Genomic DNA, 21,159 nt, shown 5'->3' with positions numbered 1-21,159 from the left:
CATTATTATTATTACCAGCATTTCAGTGAAGAATGGGTTTCAGTGCTGTGGACTCACTGATAATTGAGACAATTTTCTGTTCCACACAATAAATAACACTGAACGCTGGTCAAAGACAGGCTCATTTCACTGACGCCCATGTGAAAATAAAACAGGGCCAAATATTTCTGATGATGACAGATCAATTTGTCCTAAAGCTATAACAGCTCATATAAAGTGTCAGAGCAGTAGCTTTAGATTGGGTCCAGAGTTATTTAGGTGACAGGATACAGTTTGAGAAATTAAATGGTGGTTTCTCCTTATGTATGGACAGTGCTTGTGGTGTACCCCAAGGGTCAGTTTTGGGTCCAAAATTCTTCAACTTGTACATTGACGACATCTGTAAAGTGTCCAAAGTATTAAAAATGGTTCTCTTTGCTCACAATACAAACACTTTTTGCTCTGGTGATGATCTGCAGAATTTATTGGAGGATATGAAATAAGTAAAATGAAGTTCCGACTTCATAAAAACAAATTATCATTAAATTTGAATAAATCTAAACTTATGTTACAGGGAGTGCAGAATTATTAGGCAAATGAGTATTTTGTCCACATCATCCTCTCCATGCATGTTGTCTTACTCCAAGCTGTATAGGCTTGAAAGCCTACTACCAATTAAGCATATTAGGGGATGTGCATCTCTGTAATGAGAAGGGGTGTGGTCTAATGACATCAACACTAGGGATGGGTATCGAAAACCGGTTCTTGTTGAGAACCGGTTCCCACTGTTTCAATTCCTTGGAATCGTTTGCCATTTTTGCAAACGATTCCCTTATCGATTCCAGTCGCCCCGAATGACGTCACCACGTTGCGGAGCGTCATTTACCTGGCAGGAAACATGGCGCCTAAGCGGCTCAAACGCTCAAAAGTTTGATTATACTTTATGAGAACCGATGACAACAGGCAACTTGCAAAGTAGATATTTCATTTAAGGGAGGAAACACTACGAATATGCAAAAGCATTTGCTCACAAAACACGCGATGACACGCGTTTTTAATTCCGCTCCGGACTCGTGACTCTCAACCCAGCAGCAGCGCTAACGTTTGCACGTCCTCTCCCGTTAATGCGGCAGGTAAATAATCAACTAACAGTGCATATTATGTTAGCGCAATCTGCCTTATTACAAGACCTGCCATTACTGTACATGTAGGTGACCATGATGAGAGAGACAGACAGAGTCTGGCTGGCGCTCGCTGGCAGTTCTCGCTGCAGTCTACCGGTAGCGTCTCCTTTCAGGCCAGGATAGACTAATGTCACCGAGCAGTGTCTAAGTTTGTGGTCAAAGGCTTGCACCCATTTGCCACAGCAGATGCCCCCGATTTTTGGTAAGTGAATGTGTTTAATTGTAGGCAGGGACATTACTGGATATTCTTGTGTAATTGCCACAGAACAATTTATGTTATACTTTGTTATTGCTACAGAAGAATGCTGCAGCTTTAAGGCAGGGATGACTCCTGGAGTTGCTTTCTCACTGCATATGCTTTATTTCACAATCAGATCGATTCGATAACAAAAACATACAGCAGCTCCTCTCCTACTCCTAGCCCTTCGCTGCGGTGGAAAAAAGAACGACTTCAATCCCCTTCAAGGAACATACGTACAAAATAGTTTTCCTGATACATCAATGCCATCTTGTAAATATGAGTACTCTGGCAGAGTAACAGTTCAAATGAAAAATACACCAGAACAAACAAGCAAACAAAAAAAGAAGTGTGGGGTACCTTTGAACCAATGAACAAAGTATAACAATTTATACTTTTTAACATAACCCGACCCCGTCAATATGTGATATGTCTCACAAGAATATTTATTTTATTATTTTACATTTACAATTTTTTTTTCCTGGGGACCCTGTGACACCCCATTGAAGAGCCGTAGGCTGGATCTCTCAAGATCTCACTGTTGGGTTTGTAAGGCCATGTTACTCCTAAATTTCTATCTTGTTCAAAGAGAAGATATAAAACAAAGCTCTGAGCTAATCGACCTTAGTGTTCTCCTTTTTAAAAAAAAAAAAAAGAATCGATAAGAGAATCGATAAAGAATCGAATCGTTAAACAGAATCGAAAATGGAATCGGAATCGTTAAAATCTTATCAATACCCATCCCTAATCAACACTTGACAGGCTCAGAAAAGTCAAAAACAGTGAGATATCTTGCAGAGGGATGCAGCAGTCTCAAAATTGCAAAGCTTCTGAAGCGTGATCATCGAACAATCAAGCGTTTCATTCAAAATAGTCAACAGGGTCGCAAGAAGCGTGTGGAAAAATCAAGGTGCAAAATAACTGCCCATGAACTGAGAAAAGTCAAGCGTGCAGCTGCCAAGATGCCACTTGCCACCAGTTTGGCCATATTTCAGAGCTGCAACATCACTGGAGTGCCCAAAAGCACAAGGTGTGCAATACTCAGAGACATGGCCAAGGTAAGAAAGGCTGAAAGACGACCACCACTGAACAAGACACACAAGCTGAAACGTCAAGACTGGGCCAAGAAATATCTCAAGACTGATTTTTCTAAGGTTTTATGGACTGATGAAATGAGAGTGAGTCTTGATGGGCCAGATGGATGGGCCCGTGGCTGGATTGGTAAAGGGCAGAGAGCTCCAGTCCCACTCAGACGCCAGCAAGGTGGAGGTGGAGTACTGGTTTGGGCTGGTATCATCAAAGATGAGCTTGTGGGGCCTTTTCGGGTTGAGGATGGAGTCAAGCTCAACTCCCAGTCCTACTGCCAGTTTCTGGAAGACACCTTCTTCAAGCAGTGGTACAGGAAGAAGTCTGCATCCTTCAAGAAAAACATGATTTTCATGCAGGACAATGCTCCATCACACGCGTCCAAGTACTCCACAGCGTGGCTGGCAAGAAAGGGTATAAAAGAAGAAAAACTAATGACATGGCCTCCTTGTTCACCTGATCTGAACCCCATTGAGAACCTGTGGTCCATCATAAAATGTGAGATTTACAAGGAAGGAAAACAGTACACCTCTCTGAACAGTGTCTGGGAGGCTGTGGTTGCTGCTGCACGCAATGTTGATGGTGAACAGATCAAAACACTGACAGAATCCATGGATGGCAGGCTTTTGAGTGTCCTTGCAAAGAAAGGTGGCTATATTGGTCGCTGATTTGTTTTTGTTCTGTTTTGAATGTCAGAAATGTATATTTGTGAATGTGGAGATGTTATATTGGTGTCACTGGTAAAAATAAATAATTGAAATGGGTATATATTTGTTTTTTGTTAAGTTGCCTAATAATTATGCACAGTAATAGTCACCTGCACACACAGATATCCCCCTAAAATAGCTAAAACTAAAAACAAACTAAAAACTACTTCCAAAAACATTCAGCTTTGACATTAATGAGTTTTTTTGGGTTCATTGAGAACATGGTTGTTGTTCAATAATAAAATTATTCCTCAAAAATACAACTTGCCTAATAATTCTGCACTCCCTGTATTTGGAAATAGTAGTTTAAATACAAATGCAAAGATTCAAATAAATGGTGTTGATATTGAAAGAGTCAGTAAAAATAAATTTCTGGGGGTAATAATAGCTGGAAAAACTTAACTGGAGAGCTCACGTAAGAAATATTCATTCCAACGTATCACGAAGCATTGCAGTACTAAACAAGGCAAAGCAGGTATTCGACATAACATCACTTCATATTCTCTACTGTTCACTGGTTTCACCATACTTAAGCTATTGTGCAGAGGTCTGGGGCAACAACTATAAAACCACATTACATTCACTTTTTACTCTTCAAAAGAAAGCAATTCGAATCATCCACAATGCAGGTTATAGGGAACATACAAACTCATTATTTTTGCAGTCGATCTAGTGAAATTCCAGACAGCACAAATTCTATTCAAAGCAAAAAATAAAGAACTGCCAGGTAATATTCAGAGTATGTTTTTTTGAAAGAAGGAAGTTATAATTTAAGGGGTTTTTGTAACTTCAAAACAGGGAAGGTTCGTACTACAAGAAAAAGTTTTTGTGTTTCTGTTCATGGACTGAAACTGTAGAACAGTCTGAATATATAGAATTAAAGCAACGTCCAAACATAAAACTGTTCAAAAAGCATTATAAAAATATGATCTTCTCGAACTATAAAGAAAAGGAAAATATTTAAATTAAATGAATGTCTCTATTTAAAAAACAAACAAAAAAAACTCATGATGTGATATTATAGTATATAGTATATCAGAAATCTGTTCACTATTTTTATTACAAATTATATCAGTAAGGAAGCTGACTAAATATTAACTGCTAATTTATGGCAAAGGGGTGGGATTAAATAATGTTTACTTCTTCCCTTTCAACATGTAAATTAATCAGAACGGCAGCGATATTGAAATGTATTGAATTTTTTTGTATAGTATTTTTTTTCTCTCTTATTTTCTTTTCTAAATGTACCTGTATATTGTTTACATGTTTGAAATAAATTACCAATCAATCAATCAAGATATAAAAATATATGCTTTTTATGATAGTTACAGAAACCTTACAGCCATTTTGAGATCAATGTTGAATCAGGTCTTGGTTGTGACTGGCCCACTCAAAGACAGAGTGAGCCCCCACTCCTGTGTTATCTTGGCTGTGTTCTTGGAAGCATGGTCCTTTTTCGTCCCTGGTCAGCAGGCCAGAGGATCCAAACTACTTCCATTTATGGGTGACGGAGGTCACTGTGCTCATTTAGAGTGTCATGTCTGAGTGTGGGCAGGCAGGAAGAGAGGACCCAAAATGCAGGACTCACTGAGGCGGAAGTAATTCAAAACACACAGCTTTATTGCTGGTAAGAAGCAGAACAGAAAAACACTAACTAAACTGGAAGAACGGAATAAGTAGGCAGGAAGGCTGGCTGGCAAACGGAGCACACAGAGGAAGCGAGGGTGAACAGACGTTAACGATGCGACACCGAGTAGGGGAAGACACAGACACTAAATACAAGAGGTGAACGGAGCAAAGAGGAAACAGCTGGGAGACACGGCTGACGTTGATTACACTGACGAGACAGGGAGAGCACAAAGCTGAACGCACTGACAAAGGGCACAGACCTACAAAATAAAACAGGAAGCACACGCCAGACAGAGACAGACTCGTAAACAGGCATAATGACGTCATGGACAAACAGAGGGACATACGGGCAGAGAAGACTAAGCACAGGCAACCTAAACCAAACATAAGGGCAAGATAACAAAACCTAAACCAGAAATAATCATCATCAACATCATCATCAGATAACTAAAGAATCAGAATATAATTGTAATCAAAACAGTATCACCAGAGAATAACTAATCCATAATGCAAAATAAACCAAAACATAAGAAACTCAAAATACTGGGTCGACCCGACCCAGGACCGTGACATAGAGCTTCAATACTGCAGAAATGTTTGTGTACTCTTCCCCAGATCTGTGCCTCAATCCTGTGTCAGAGGTCTACAGATAGTTACAGATAGCGTTGTGGCCTTCCAAATCATCATCCATACCTCTTTGCTGTAGTACTGAAAAGAAAATTCTTGCAAAATGATTTTAAAAAGTTCAAGCACACAAGCACATATAAACCTTTTTTTAAACTTTCAAATAATGTAATAATTAAATTAAGAATTTCTCTGGCAGACATTCAGGGCCCAACTGTCTGTTTTCTTTTGTACCAGCATTTAGCTCTGTGAGCATTTATTACCAACACATTAGCATAAAATGATCTTTTACATTGTCATCCCTTTTCTCTCTCTCGACTAGCGGCCCTAACACCTATATCTGAAGCTCTTCTCCATCAAAAGTTTGCCAGAAGTTTGCAAAGCATTTCCTGAGCAGCTGTCCTGCAAGCTATCAGCCTCCTACATCACACACCGTGCAAGACTGAATGAGCACAGAACACAGTGATGAAATGGACTGAGGCGTCAGCGCATCTGAATGTGCTCTGATCTTAATGCTGAGTCCAAATCAGAAAGCACTAAACATTTTCCATATCACCTTTGAAAAAAACAACAAAAGCAAGAAAATATAAAACAGAGCTTCTTGAACTTTATGAACACAAACAGCAAATGCTTTGCCTGCTCCAGGCAAAGCATTCGCTGCTTGCAGGTGGAAGCCTTCTATCTGTGGGCCCATGCTCTGGCCTCCAGCTAAAGCATGGAAGGTGATTTTCTGATGAATTTTGAAATAGTTTCACAAGGAGCCTCAAGCAGCAGAAAGAGCTCTCAACTCATGGAAGAACACTTTATGCTTCAAGTTAGAAAGTGTGAAATCTAGCAGGAAGATACAAGGTTTCCCTCTGATGCTGAAGAGTTTTAATGGACCAACACACCCACAGCACTCTATTATTTACGCCACAACATTGACTAAATGTAGCTCCATCTCAGTCCCAAAAAAGTTGCAGGACTGTGTGTGTGTGTGTGTGTGTGTGTGTGTGTGTGTGTGTGTGTGTGTGTGTGTGTGTGTGTGTGTGTGTGTGTGTGTGTGTGTGTCTGCCTTCATTCCCATTGTGCAGTTATCTGTCTATTGATTTATGCATCTACCATGTTTAAGAGCAGAACGCCGTGAGGACACTGGAGCAATAGAAAAGGTCTCGTGTGTGTGTGTGTGTGTGTGTGTGTGTGTGTGTGTGTGTGTGTGTGTGTGTGTGTGTGTGTGCAAGCACCCCACGAACATATATCATTTAATACTTAAATAAATATTTATTTCACAGTGGGTTGTGAATTCATAATTCATAGGCTGTCATGTCCTCTTGTGTAACGCTTCAGACTTGACTTCAGCTTGAAGAAGTGAAGTGAGCAAAGACTGCATTGGTGTGGCCAACAGTACAGACGACGGCATGCTTATATTCCCACAGTTCTGCTGAATGTTCTCGGTCAGGCGCCTAAGGACATTACTGTAAACCCTCACTCTTCACCAGGCTTACAATCTGTGGTCATCGACCTCAGTAACATGTTTTGACAGTTTTAAGCAAACACGCAGGTCTTAGCTTTTCCTTTAATCAATTCAACATAAAAACAGAAGTCCTGAGGATATCATTTCTGCCTTTAACGTTTCTTTAATAAACACATGCTCGTGTACGTGAGCACTAGATTAGGCCTGGGTGGCCTGTCTTCACCTTGCTTGAGGGTAGATGGTCCTCTGTGGATCAGTTCAAAGCTGTGCTCCTGGGGTCAGCACTGCTCTGCAGTCACTGACTGCACAGTCACACTGTCTGTAAAGCTGATCACATGGTCTCATTCATAGCTGTTAGGGTTAGGGTAATCGTGACAACCAGCAGGGTGGGTTTCCTTCGGGAGGGATGGCCCGTGCATTTCCTGCCTCACAGAGGTGGCAGGCTCAGTCCCTTCCCCTAACCAAAGCAGACAGCACTTTATTCTCATAATGTATCAGCTTTCACATGAGGCATCTAATTTGTTGAAGATAGATATAGAATGAAACTAGTTCCACAATTTGGACGTTCAACCACGACCCGACTAAATGACATTTAACGTTTCAACTTTGGACTGGGTCATTTTTCGGATGTCTACGTCAGGTGCAGGGGATTTATATGACTAATAAATATAATATTTTTTTACATATACCAAATTGTTTTCATCAAAATGATACATATAAATACAGATTATTTAAAAAATGACTGTGATGTGACTGTGTTAGACTATTAATTTATTTGTACATGTGGGTGTTTTTTGTTATTTTACATTTTCCTGTTTTTTTGTAAATGGTTTATTTTAAATAACAGGTTAAAACTGCCATTTATTAAAATGTGTTGAAATGCTGAAAACGTTCAAATCCATGTTAAACTGTTTAAATATTAATGGTACTGTGAAAAGTGCAATGTGTTAGTTTAGAAGAGCATTTTCATCATACATGGTTCATTTTTACAAGTATCCGGTTTTATTGTGACGAGCTCATGATTATGAGAGGAAGCATGACCGGCAGCAGTACTGAGAGACACTCGAACGGAAAACGTATGTGTTTGAACTGGACTATCTGCTCATTCTGTAGAAGTTGACAAAAATATGTTGCCTGGTGTTACAAAACAACCAAATCCAACATCCAGAAATGACACATTCAATTCAATTCAATTCAATTTTATTTATATAGCGCCAAATCACAACATAAGTCGCCTCAAGGCGCTTCATAGATACAGAGAAAAACCCAACAATCATATGACCCCCTATGAGCAGCACTTTGGCAACAGTGGGAAGGAAAAACTCCCTTTTAACAGAAAGAAACCTCCGGCAGAACCAGGCTCAGGGAGGGGCGGGGCCATCTGCTGTGACCGGTTGGGGTGAGAGAAGGAAGACAGGATAAAAGACATGCTGTGGAAGAGAGACAGAGGTTAATAACAGATATGATTCAATGCAGAGAGGTCTGTTAATACATAGTGAGTGAGAAAGGTGACTGGAAAGGAAAAACTCAATGCATCATGGGAATCCCCCGGCAGCCTATGTCTATTGCAGCATAACTAAGGGAGGATTCAGGGTCACCTGGTCCAGCCCTAACTATATGCTTTAGCAAAAAGGAAAGTTTTAAGCCTAATCTTGAAAGTAGAGATAGTGTCTGTCTCCTGAATCCAAACTGGAAGCTGGTTCCACAGAAGAGGGGCCTGAAAACTGAAGGCTCTGCCTCCCATTCTACTTTTAAATACTCTAGGAACAACAAGTAGGCCTGCAGAGCGAGAGCGAAGTGCTCTAATAGGGTGATATGGTACTACAAGGTCATTAAGATAAGATGGGGCCTGATTATTTAAGACCTTGTATGTGAGGAGCAGGATTTTGAATTCAATTCTGGATTTAACAGGAAGCCAATGAAGGGAAGCCAAAACAGGAGAAATATGCTCTCTCTTTCTAGTCCCTGTCAGGACTCTTGCTGCAGCATTTTGGATTCGTTGAAGGCTTTTCAGTGAGTTTTTTGGACATCCTGATAATAATGAATTACAGTCGTCCAGCCTGGAAGTAATAAATGCATGAACTAGTTTTTCAGCGTCACTCTGAGACAGGATATTTCTAATTTTAGAGATGTTGCGCAAATGGAAGAACGCAGTCTTACATATTTGTTTAATATGTGTGTAATGTAATGTAATGTAAACAGAATTGGTCCTAGCACTGAACCCTGTGGAACTCCATAATTAACCTCAGTGTGTGAAGAGGACTCTCCATTTACATGAACAAACTGGAGTCTATTAGATAGATATGATACAAACCACTGCAGTGCAGTACCTGTAATACCTACAGCATGTTCTAATCGCTCTAATAGGATATTATGGTCGACAGTATCGAATGCTGCACTAAGGTCTAGCAGGACAAGCACAGAGATGAGTCCACTGTCAGAGGCCATAAGAAGATCATTTGTAACCTTCACTAAAGCTGTTTCTGTGCTGTGATGAGCTCTGAAACCTGACTGAAACTCTTCAAATAAACCATTCCTCTGCAGATGATCTGTTAGCTGTTTGACAACTACTCTTTCAAGGATTTTTGATATGAAAGGAAGGTTGGAGATTGGCCTATAATTAGCTAAGACTGCTGGGTCTAGAGATGGCTTTTTGATTAAAGGTTTAACTACAGCCAGCTTGAAGGCCTGTGGTACATAGCCGATCATTAGAGATAGGTTGATCATATTTAAGATCGAAGAATTAATTAATGGCGGGACTTCTTTGAGCAGTTTTGTAGGAATGGGGTCTAAAAGACACGTTGATGGTTTGGAGGAAGTAATTATTGAAGTTAACTCAGAAAGATCACATGAAAGACTCAGTGGGCAGCTAAGCTTCAGCATGCAAAACACACACCTAGGTGGGGCGCAGAGCACAGAGCCATTGAAGGCGGTGTGCAGTATGAAAAGGGGAAAAAAAAAACGAAAAAACAACACTTGGTTACTGCTAGCATGGGCGCCCACAGAAACGCAAAGCAGGAGATGAAGCATCGCTGAATATGTTTCTAAACCAACTTCATTCTAAGCCAAAGACTAGAAAATATGGTGAAGCATATCTGCCCTTTGGCTTCATCTGCACAAGTGCCGAGGTAGGTCTCCCTGCAGGATTGGTTTTCCCTTCGTCGGGAGCAGCGCTGGGCTGTTCAAATCACGGACAAACAGTATCCCACATTCTTGATTTTTAGTTCACAAACACTTGTTGTAATGACTAACTGCTCCTGACATGTTGGAGATGTTTGCTCCTTATACAGTAAAGTTACAGCGGGATACAAATAACATCAGGCTGATCCTGCCACGATTTGTTCCCCCTGTTTAAATCACAGACAAACAGGATCCCACAGCTGTTTATGTTTTTAAACCCATTTTGCACAGAGAGGCATTTTTTGAAAAATGCATTGATTGCAATGTTGAATATTATTACACAGGAAAAAAACAACTACACGTAAAACAATCACACCGTGATGCCTCTGCCTTTGTAAATGGAGGGACAGTAACTGCGTGTACCCGTGTAGGTGTGAACGTAGCATAAAAGAGTTAGTAGTGTATTTTCTTATTACCTGTAATTTACTGTAGATAACTGGTTTTGCTTAATTGTTTACTGAATGTTTGAGGTGTGAAATAAACCGCAATGGAGCAAAATATGGGTGTGTGTGGTTGGAGGATGTGTTTGTGTGTGTGCGTGCGTGTGCACGTGCAGGGGGGGACATTTTTCTTGAAAAACAAAGGGGGGCCTTGCAAAAAAAAGTTTGGGGACCACTGTACTAGCTACTACTTCTAACAGACGTACTTCTGCTGCTCTGACACTTTCAGCTACATCCAGCCATGGTTTGATTTGTAAATCAGTGCATCATCATACATTGCTCTTGAGATTTTTCACTCATCCATCTTGCACTTCATTAAGATGAAAAAAGAAAACAAAAACTGAGCATTACTGTGTGATGGGATGATGTTCTGATGCTGTGCGGACAGCAGGACGTCTCCTCTTAGCCTGCGGTAGGCACACACTCTTTCTGATAACACAGAGTGTGACTCTGCAGTTGTATTATCTGATCTATTATCTTTTTGTAGTTCAGCCTCATCAACTCTCCCATTGCCTTCTGGGAACTGGTGTCCAAACAAAACTCATCATTATCATGTTGGAGTTGTGCTGTCTGAGTTAGTGATGTGTGTTGTTTGTGTGATCACTACTGTAAGTCATGACCCATGCTGTGTGCTCCAAGTCATTTGTTAGAATAACAGATGGCTGTAATGTACAGTGAGAACATTATGGAGGCCATCATTATTCACAGGGAGCAGATTAATGCCACTGTGTGCTGGCAGACCTAATGAACAGTGGGCAGAGAAGCATTCAGATCCTAAAACAAAGAGATTCAGCCTGAGGACCTCGAATGAATTAACAAAGGAAAGGGAAGTGAAAGATGCCAAAGAATCGTATAAGCCGCCCTCGCTGATTTCCCCCGAAAAACATCACTGAAAGAGCCTCCGATTTATCCGCCAAAAAGTCTGAAGTAATTACAAGCTCAGGATCAGAGGCAGAGCTTTCCTCCAAGCTTCTTTTTTCAGCCTTCAGCTCGCTTCATTCTCTGCTTTGATTTTTGAACCAATTAAACTGAGACAAGTGCGAGCTTTTGCCAAGCAGCATGCAGGGGAGAGAGGCAACAAGAGTCACTGAGCAAGTATTGAAATCATTGGATCACATTGAAACTCCATCCCACTTGTTTGATATTTTGACAGCAGTGGATTGGCCAATGGTGTGTATATGCGCATTATTTATTAGCAGTGTTTGTGCCAGCAGCAGCCACACAGTCAAAGTGACACCGGCGGAGAAAACCACTGCTCAATCTAACACTGTGTGGGCCTTACTCTGCCCCACTTACTCAAATGATGGACCCTCATTTCCACCTGCAGTTGCCATGGTGATACAAATGTACTTTTATGAGAAGATGATTTGTTGAGTTTCTCCACTTTGGCTTTTAGATGTTAAACATTATCTTTGCTGTTTTATTTCTCTCTTTCTTCTTGTCCAGAAACAGGACCACTGTTAGTCAGGTCAAGTGGCTTTATTGTCAATCCAACCATGTGCAGTGGTACAGTGCACAGTGAAATGAGACAATGTCCCTCTGTGACCATAGTGCTACATATGACAGACAATCAACACAGGACAACATGAAGAGCAATGTGCAAAACAAAGAAAACTCAATAGAAATGTTAGATGTAACAATCAATGTCGCCTTTCAAACCTGACCTCTGTAAAGCTGTCTTCATATATATTCCTTTTAACCAATAAGTTTGATGTGTCACATGACCCTCTTCCTATTGCAAAAACAAAAGTTGTATTCAAGATGGCCAACTTCTAACTGGCCACCATGGTCACCGCCCATCTTGAGGAGTTTGCCCCCTCACATATACTAATGTGCCACAAACAGGACTTTAATATCACCAACCATTCCCATGTTATTACGGTGTATCCATATAAATGGCCCACCCTGTAGTATAATACTTGTAACTCTGTAGCAGACAACAGTTTGATAAAGTGCTATGTAAAAGAAAGCAAAAGATTAGATTCTATAAGTTTAAAAGACCGCTGGTTTATATATTTTATATGATACAGTACATGTGTATGAATGACTGGTGTTGTGCTAAAAAATGATCGTCAGCCGAAAACTGATTGCTCGTATTTAAACTGCTATGAATAACTTGTTGGTCTATAATATGTGAAACATATGTCAAATGTATCCCTCGTGAATGATATCATTGAGCCACAAACAACATTCCTGTAACAAGGTAGAAGCTGCAATAGTTTTTGGCAGTGACTTTTAAATATCCTTTATTTATCCAGTTCAAAAAAAAATGTTGTTGACATTGAAAATGTATTTTTTACGAGTTATCTGGCCACGAGGACAGCAGACAGCGGAACAAATATATCAACAGTTCTGTAAACATAGTTTAAGTGGACAAAAAGGATCGGATTGGTTATAGTGTAGGTACAATAACACAGAGTTATAAAGACACTTCAAAAACAGGTGATTTTTAAATTATATAACCCCTTAGTAAACCCTGTTCACCGAAGTCTATTTACCAACATACATAAAGATATTACACATATTACACACGGAAACATTGGAAATCAGTTTTTGGCAGGCAGACACTTTTTGGCACAACACCGGCAATGATTCACTTATCCGTGTAATTAGCTGAGTAATTCCTAAATGCATGTAGATTAAAGGAAATTATTTTACCTGGATATGATTGTCTCTGATGAGCCTAAGGTACAAAACGTGCCGCCGACGACAATAAGGTTTTTCTAGCTCCTCGAGAATTACAAATGTACATAAAAAAACAGAGTGACATTTCTGGGTCCATTTTAAAGTTTTCACGCTGTGGTGCCAGCGACCGGAAAAACACGCAAGTAAGGGCGGAGTTGAAGGCTAGAAGGCTGTCCACAGCCCATCTGTTTTGTTGTATACTCATTGTTTGTTCAATAAAGTTTCTATGGAGAAAAAAGGGGGCTGTCCACAGCCGCTCGCTTCCTGACTACCTGTCCGTCTAAGGACACTACCTTGTGACGTAGGTAGGCAGTGTCCTTATGAGCATCCTTCCCCTGAATTCGGACACAGCAAGTGTCTGTCTCCTGAATCCAAACTGGACGCTGGTTCCACAGAAGAGGGCCCTGAAAACTGAAGGCTCTGCCTCCCATTCTACTTTTAAATACTCTAGGAACAACAAGTAGGCCTTTTCAAGAGAAGACAGATTTCATTAATATGTTTTTATTAATAGACTGGCTGATTGCCCTGTACTCAAATTCTGAAGAGGAAAAATAAGCTGACAGTAAACATTGTTGATTCAGAAAACATTTAGATCTTTGACCCTTGCTCACCTTCAGTCATTTTGATGAAAATGGATTACAATTTTAAACTTTGACATTTCATTTAATTCTCCCATGAACCCTTTGGGCAACATAATTATAACTATAATATCATTTAATGAAAAATAGAATAGAAAAGAATTACCTTTTAATTGTCCCACAAGGAGAAATTTGGTTGTAACAGCAGCCAGAAAGACAAACAAACAGTACACAGGACACAGAACAGAAACATACACAATTTTCTTACATATTTCAAATCAAATCAAATCAAATCACTTTTATTGTCACATCACATGTGCAGGTACAGTGGTACAGCACATGTGAGTGAAATTCTTGTGTGCGAGCTTCACAAGCAACAGAGTTGTGCAAAATACAATAATGTAAACAAGCAAAATACAAGAATGGCTACATCTGAAACTAATAAATATATGTACAATATACACTCAACAAAAATATAAACGCAACACCTTTGTTACTGCTCCCATTCCCCATGGGATGGACGTAGAGACCTAAAATTCATTCCAGATACACAATATAACCATCCCTCCCAAACAGTGGTCACAAATCAGTCCAAATGTGTGGTAGTGGGCACATCTGCCATATTGAGATAATCCATCCCACCTCACAGGTGTGCCACATCAGGATGCTGATCTGACATCATGAGTAGTGCACAGGTGTACCTCAGACTGCCCACAACAAAAGGCCACCCTGGAATGTGCAGTTTTTTGCGCTATTGGGGGTCTGGGGACCCAGAACCGGTCAGTATCTGGTGTGACCACCATTTGCCTCATGCAGTGCAACACATCGTCGCATGGAGTCTATCAGATTGTCAATTGTGGCCTGTGGAATGTTGGTCCACTCCACTTCAATGGCTGTGCGAGGTTGTTGGATATTCGTGGGAACTGGTACACGCTGTCGTATACGCCGGTCAAGCACATCCCGAAAATGCTCAATGGGTGACATGTCCGGTGAGTATGCTTGTCATGCAAGAACTGGGACATTCTCAGCTGCCATCTGCCCTGAACAATGTGAACCATGATTCATCCGTGAAGCGCACACCTCTCCAACGTGCCAGACGCCATCGAATGTGAGCATTTGCCCACACAAGTCTGTTACGGCGACGAGCTGGAGTCAGGTCAAGACCCCGATGAGGACGACGGGCATGCAGTTGAGCGTCCCTGAGACGGTTTCTGACAGTTTTTGCAGAAATTGTTTGGTTGTGCAAACCAATTGTTCCAGCAGCTGTCTGGGTGGCTGGTCTCAGACGATCTTGGAGGTGAACCTGCTGGATGTGGAGGTCCTGGGCTGGTGTGGTTACACGAGGTCTGCGGTTGTGAGGCCGGTTGGATGTGCTGCCATATTCTCTGAAACGCCTGTGGAGACGGCTTATGGTTGAGAAATGAACATTCAATGCACGGGCGACAGATCTGGTTGACATTCCTGCTGTCAGCATGCCAGTTGCACGCTCCCTCATTGCTTGTGGCATCTGTGGCATTTTGCTGTGAGACAAAACTGCACATTCCAGGGTGGCCTTTTGTTGTGGGCAGTCTGAGGTACACCTGTGCACTACTCATGATGTCAGATCAGCATCCTGATGTGGCACACCTGTGAGGTGGGATGGATTATCTCAATATGGCAGATGTGCCCACTACCACACATTTGGACTGATTTGTGACCACTGTTTGGGAGGGATGGTTATATTGTGTATCTGGAATGAATTTTAGGTCTCTACGTCCATCCCATGGGGAATGGGAGCAGTAACAAAGGTGTTGCGTTTATATTTTTGTTGAGTGTATAATAGTATATGCATTTCTGGATGTGTATACTAAATATTTTTCTGTGTGTGTGTGTGTGTGTACACATATTTTACAAATTAAATAGAGTCAACAATAAATAAAATATATAAAAATATACAGACTTGAGACATGTGCAAAACAGTGGCATTACTGTACAGTATGGAGTGCATAATGTTAAAGTTCCAGTAAATGGCCTGAAATGGCCTGTATTTATATAGCGTTTTTCTACTCCCTAGAGACCCCAAAGCGCTTTACATATCCAGTCATCCACCCATTCACACACACATTCACACACTGGTGATGGCAGCTACATTGTAGCCACAGCCACCCTGGGGCGCACTGACAGAGGCGAGGCTGCCGGACACTGGCGCCACCAGGCCCTCTGACCACCACCAGTAGGCAACGGTTGAAGTGTCTTGCCCAAGCACACAACGACCGAGACTGTCCAAGCCGGGGCTCGAACCGGCAACCTTCCGATTACAAGGCGAACTCCCAACTCTTGAGCCACGATCGCCTTCAGTAGTGAAGCTGAGGTGTCTATGACGTGTTCAGCAGTCTGATGGCCTGGTGGAAGAAGCTGTCTCTCAGTCTGCTGGTACAGGAACCTCCTTCCTGATGGAAGTAGTCTGAACAGTTTATGGCTGGGGTGACTGGAGTCCTTGATGATCCTCCCCGCTTTCCTCAGGCACCGCTTCCTGTAGATGTCTTGGAGGGAGGGAAGCTCACCTCCAATTATCCGTTCAGAGCACCGCACTACTCGCTGGAGAGCTTTGCAGTTGTAGGCGGTGCTGTTGCCATACCAGGTGGTGATGCATCCAGTGAGGTTGCTCTCAATGGCACAGTGATAGAAGGTCCTGAGGATGCGGGGGCTCATGCCAAATCTTTTCAGTCTCCTGAGAAAGAAGAGGCGCTGCTGCGCCTTATTCACTGTTTTGTTTGTGTGTACTGACCACGTAAGATCCTCAGCCAGATGTACACCAAGGAAGCGGAAGCTGCTCATTCTCTCCACAGCAGCGCCGTTGATGGTGATGGGGGTGTGTACTTCTGTGCACCTCCGGAAGTCCACTATCAACTCCTTTGTCTTTGCGACGTTGAGGGTGAGATGGTTGTCTTGACACCAGACAGGAAGCTAAGGATCCAGCTGCAGAGGGAGCTGCTCAGTCCTAGATCCTGCAGTTTCCTGTCCAGCTTCGAGGGAACGATGGTATTGAATGCTGAGCTGTAATCTACAAACAGCATTCTCACATACGTGTCTCTCTTCTCCAGGTGTGACAGGGCAGTGTGTAGTGTCAGGGCTATGGCATCATCAGTGGACCTGTTGTGGCGGTATGCGAACTGTAGAGGGTCCAGTGAGTCGGGTAGTGCAGAGCAGATGAAGTCCCTGACCAGCTTCTCGAAGCATTTGCTTACAGTCAGGGCTACAGGTCGCCAGTCGTTCAATGAGGAGATGGTGGAGGATTTGGGTACAGGGACGACGGTGGCCATTTTGAAGCAGGCTGGGACTACAGACAGAGAGAGGGAAAGGTTGAAGATGTGCGTGAACACTCCAGCCAGCTGAGCCGCGCATGACTTGAGGACGCGGCCCGGAATCCCGTCCGGACCAGTAGCTTTGCATGCGTTCACCTTCCTGAAGCACTTCCGCACATCCTCCTCAGACACAGTGTGCGCACTGACGTCATCCGCAGTGCGCACACTGTCCGGTCTCGTGGTGTTCACTGTGTCGAATCTAGCGTAGAATACGTTTAGATCCTCACACAGAGAGGCCGTGGTCTGCGGTGTGCTGGGTTTCCCTCTGAAGTCTGTGATCGTGTTTAGTCCCTGTCACATACTCCGAGGGTTGTCAAACTGTTGCTCCACCCTGTCCCTGTACTCACGTTTGGCTGCTTTGATCGTCTTCCGGAGTTGGTAATGTGTGTGTTTGTAGTCCGATGTGTTCGCGGAGGCAAAGGCGGTGCTCCGTGCCGCGCGAACATCTCCGTTAATCCAGGGTTTTTGATTTGGGAAGGATTTAACTGTTCTGGATGGAACGACATCTTCCACGCATTTCCTGATAAATCTGCAGACTGAGTCTGTGTACTCATCAATGTCCCTAGCAGCCACGTGAAACATTTCCCAGTCCGCATGATCAAAACAGTCCCGCAGCGCAGACTCCGATTGGTCCGTCCAACAGTGCACCGCCCTCCGGGTTGGAGCTTCCTGTTTCAGCTTCTGCCTGTAGGCGGGTAGGAGCAGGATGGAGCGGTGATCTGATTGGCCGAATGGGGCGTGGGGGAGGGCTTTGTACGCATCCCGGAAAGAGGTGTAGCAGTGGTCGAGTAGCCGGTCTCCACGAGTGTTAAAATGGATGTGTTGGTGGAGTTTGGGTGAGACTTTCTTCAGGTTTCCCTTATTAAAGTCTCCGGCTGTGATAAACGCTGCCTCTGGGTGTGCGGTTTCCTCGCTGCTGATCGCGCTGTACAGTTCCCTGAGTGCTCAGTCAGTGTCGGCTTGTGGGGGAATGTAAACAGCCGTAATAATCACTGCTGTAAATTCCCTCGGTAGCCAGAATGGCCAGCACTTAATCATCAGGTACTCCAGGTCCGGTGAGCAGAAGGATTTGACCGGGTGCACGTTTGCATAATCACACCAGCTGTTGTTGATCATGAAACACACACCACCGCCTCTGCTTTTCCCAGTAAGATCCTGTGACCTGTCCGCGCGATGCACGGAGAACCCCGGTAGTTGTATTGCGGAGTCCGATTTACATTACATTTACATATTTACATTAAGGACAATGGTTACTATATACAGAGAGTACTGTACAGTTATTAAATTAAATAAAGATAACTACAGATAGGAGGCAAAGCAGGTTGTAGTGCGAATCGGTTGATTTAATTATTGCAGTTACAGTGCAGATGTAAACATCCACGTTTGTTGGGAGCAGTTCTGATTGTACAGTCTGACAGCTGCAGGGAGGAAGGACCTGCAGAAACGCTCCTTCATGCATCGAGGATGCAGCAGTCTGTCACTGAAGCAGTTCTGCAGTTCAGCAACATCTACATGCATGGGGTGGGAGACTCTGTCCATCAGAGATGTTATTTTGGCCAGAGTCCTTCTGTCTCACACCACCTGCACTGGGTCCAGGGTGCATCCCAGAACAGAGCTGGCCTTCTTGATGAGTTTATCCAACCTCTTCCTCTCAGCTGCCGATAAACCCTTGCTCCAACATACCACACTGTGAAAAATGACAGATGCCACCACAGAGTGATAGAAGGTCTTTAAAAGAGCTCCCTAGACTCCAAATGACCTCAGCCGCCTCAGCAGGTAGAGTCTGCTCTGACCCTTCCTGTAAAGAGCATCAGTGTTGTGACTCCAGTCCAGTTTATTATTCAGGTGAACACCCAGGTACCTATAAGAGTCCACTATCTCAATGTCCACTCCCTGGATGTTCACCGCTGTCAGTGTGGTGGGTCTGCGTCTCCGGAAGTCCACCACCAACTCCTTGGTTTTCCCAGTGTTGATCAGCAGGTGGTTCTGCTGACACCAGTCCACAAAGTCCAGAGTCCACTGTCTGTACTCTGAGTCGTCCTCACCTGTGATGAGGCGACTATGGCAGAGTCGTCAGAGAACTTCTGTAGGTGGCAGCGTGGGGAGTTGATGGAGAAATCTGCAGTGTAGAGGGTGAAGAGGAACGGTGCCAGCACAGTTCCCTGTGGGGCCCCCGTACTGCAGACCAGCATGTCAGAGACACAGCCCTGTGTCCTCATATACTGTGGAAATTCTGTGAGGTATGTAATGTAATGTGTAATGTAATTACAATAATGTAACAACCCAATATTGGTCACCTGCCACTGTTTTTTCTGTTTACTAATGTGTTTCTACTTTTCCTTTACCTGTCTTGTATCATTTTATAATCATAAAGAGAGCATTATATATGCGCTTTCATATGGGTGATGGTGCTTCTCCATCTTTGTACCTGGCCCTTTTCCTCTCTGTCACTTTCACCCCATCTTGTCTGTATCAAAGGAACACTACGGCAACTGTGTTTCTCAGTGTGGGATATGTGCAGCCAATAGAGAGGCTGGTCAGAGAGCCTGCTTAGTAAAAAAAAATTTAATCAAATAATAATTAAAAAAATACTGTCACTTTTGCCAGGCAACAAGGAGTTCGAGCAGTTACTCAAAAGAAATATCACATGATTCCCTGGCTGGCAGTGATGATAACATACACCAAAGCACAATTCACAGTGTACTACTTTCCAACTATAAAATGCTAGTGTCCAGGCTATAAATGTGTCTTTATGGTATGAAATTTAACATTTTAACACGGGAGACTCTTAGGGTAGACTCACTTTAGGAGACAGACTGAAGAACCTGCAGTCTGCTGATCATTCTCACGTTGCTGCTGGGTTAGGCCTCTGTAAGCTGTGAAACCGTAAAACTAGCTGAATTGGGTCAATGCACTGCTAAAAACAAATTCAACAAAGTTTGTGTTTGACTAGTAAGTGTAAATAATGTGCATTGCATGTACAGACCTGCTTTCCTTTTCATTTCTCAAGATTAAAGATTTGATAAATCATTTAACAGAAATCAAGCATAACATTGTAACTACCTAATCTCATGTTGGTCCTTTTGTCTAGTTGTCGAGTTTTACTGTAAACCCAACAATATACAATCAAGTACACAGTGGGACGAGATATCATCCTCCTGGATCGAGGGTGCAATCTGTAAAAATAAAAATTCAAATATACAGCTACACAGAAATAAGAAACTAAGAATGAGTACAACAGTATTGTACTTGAAATAGAATAAGAAATCGAAAAGAATGAGAATAAATGCAATAGTACGCAGAGTAGGACAGAGCAAAACAGAATAATGCAAGTACTGTGAGTGCGAGAACAGTGTTATGCAGTACAAGTGTGTGGAGAAAGGGGGTCCAGTGTGGTGGTGGTGAGGAGCCAGACTGGTTGGGGGGAGAAAAAACCACAACAACAAAACTATTGCACAATATCTCCAACCTGCTCCTGATGCTCCAGAGTCATCTTCTGGATGGAAGGGGAGTAAACAGTTGGTGGGAGGGGTGATGCAGGTCAACCATGGTGCTATTGGCTTTACGAATGCAGCAGCCAGATCCATTTTATTTATTTATTTAGGACAGTGCATGTTAATGAACATAAATGTAAAAAAAAATTACATGAATGTAAACATGCCAGATTATAGCCAAAGGCTAATTTCCATCTATTATTATCCTTAAACATAAAAAAATAGACATAAAAATTCATAAAAATTCATCATTCATTCATAATAAAAACTCCATCACCAAACTTACACATACTCACCATTCTGTTCCCAAATAAAACATTAAAACTATACAACTCATACATGATCACACACTTGATTTGTCCATAACCAGTTTTTAACCTTTGCCTTAAACAAATTGAATGTCGAGCATTCTCTAATGGGTTGAGGAAGACTGTTCCACAGATGGCCACCTTGGACAGAAAGGACGTTCTGCCCAAATGCTGTCCATCTGTGGGGTATAAACACGTCTCCTCGGATTGTAGCTCGAGTGGTCCTGTTT

The sequence above is a fragment of the Astatotilapia calliptera genome, chromosome 2 (assembly GCF_964374335.1).
Source record: "Astatotilapia calliptera chromosome 2, fAstCal68.1, whole genome shotgun sequence".
Classification (NCBI taxonomy): Eukaryota; Metazoa; Chordata; class Actinopteri; order Cichliformes; family Cichlidae; genus Astatotilapia; species Astatotilapia calliptera.
Note: the sequence above shows the minus strand (reverse complement) of the source record.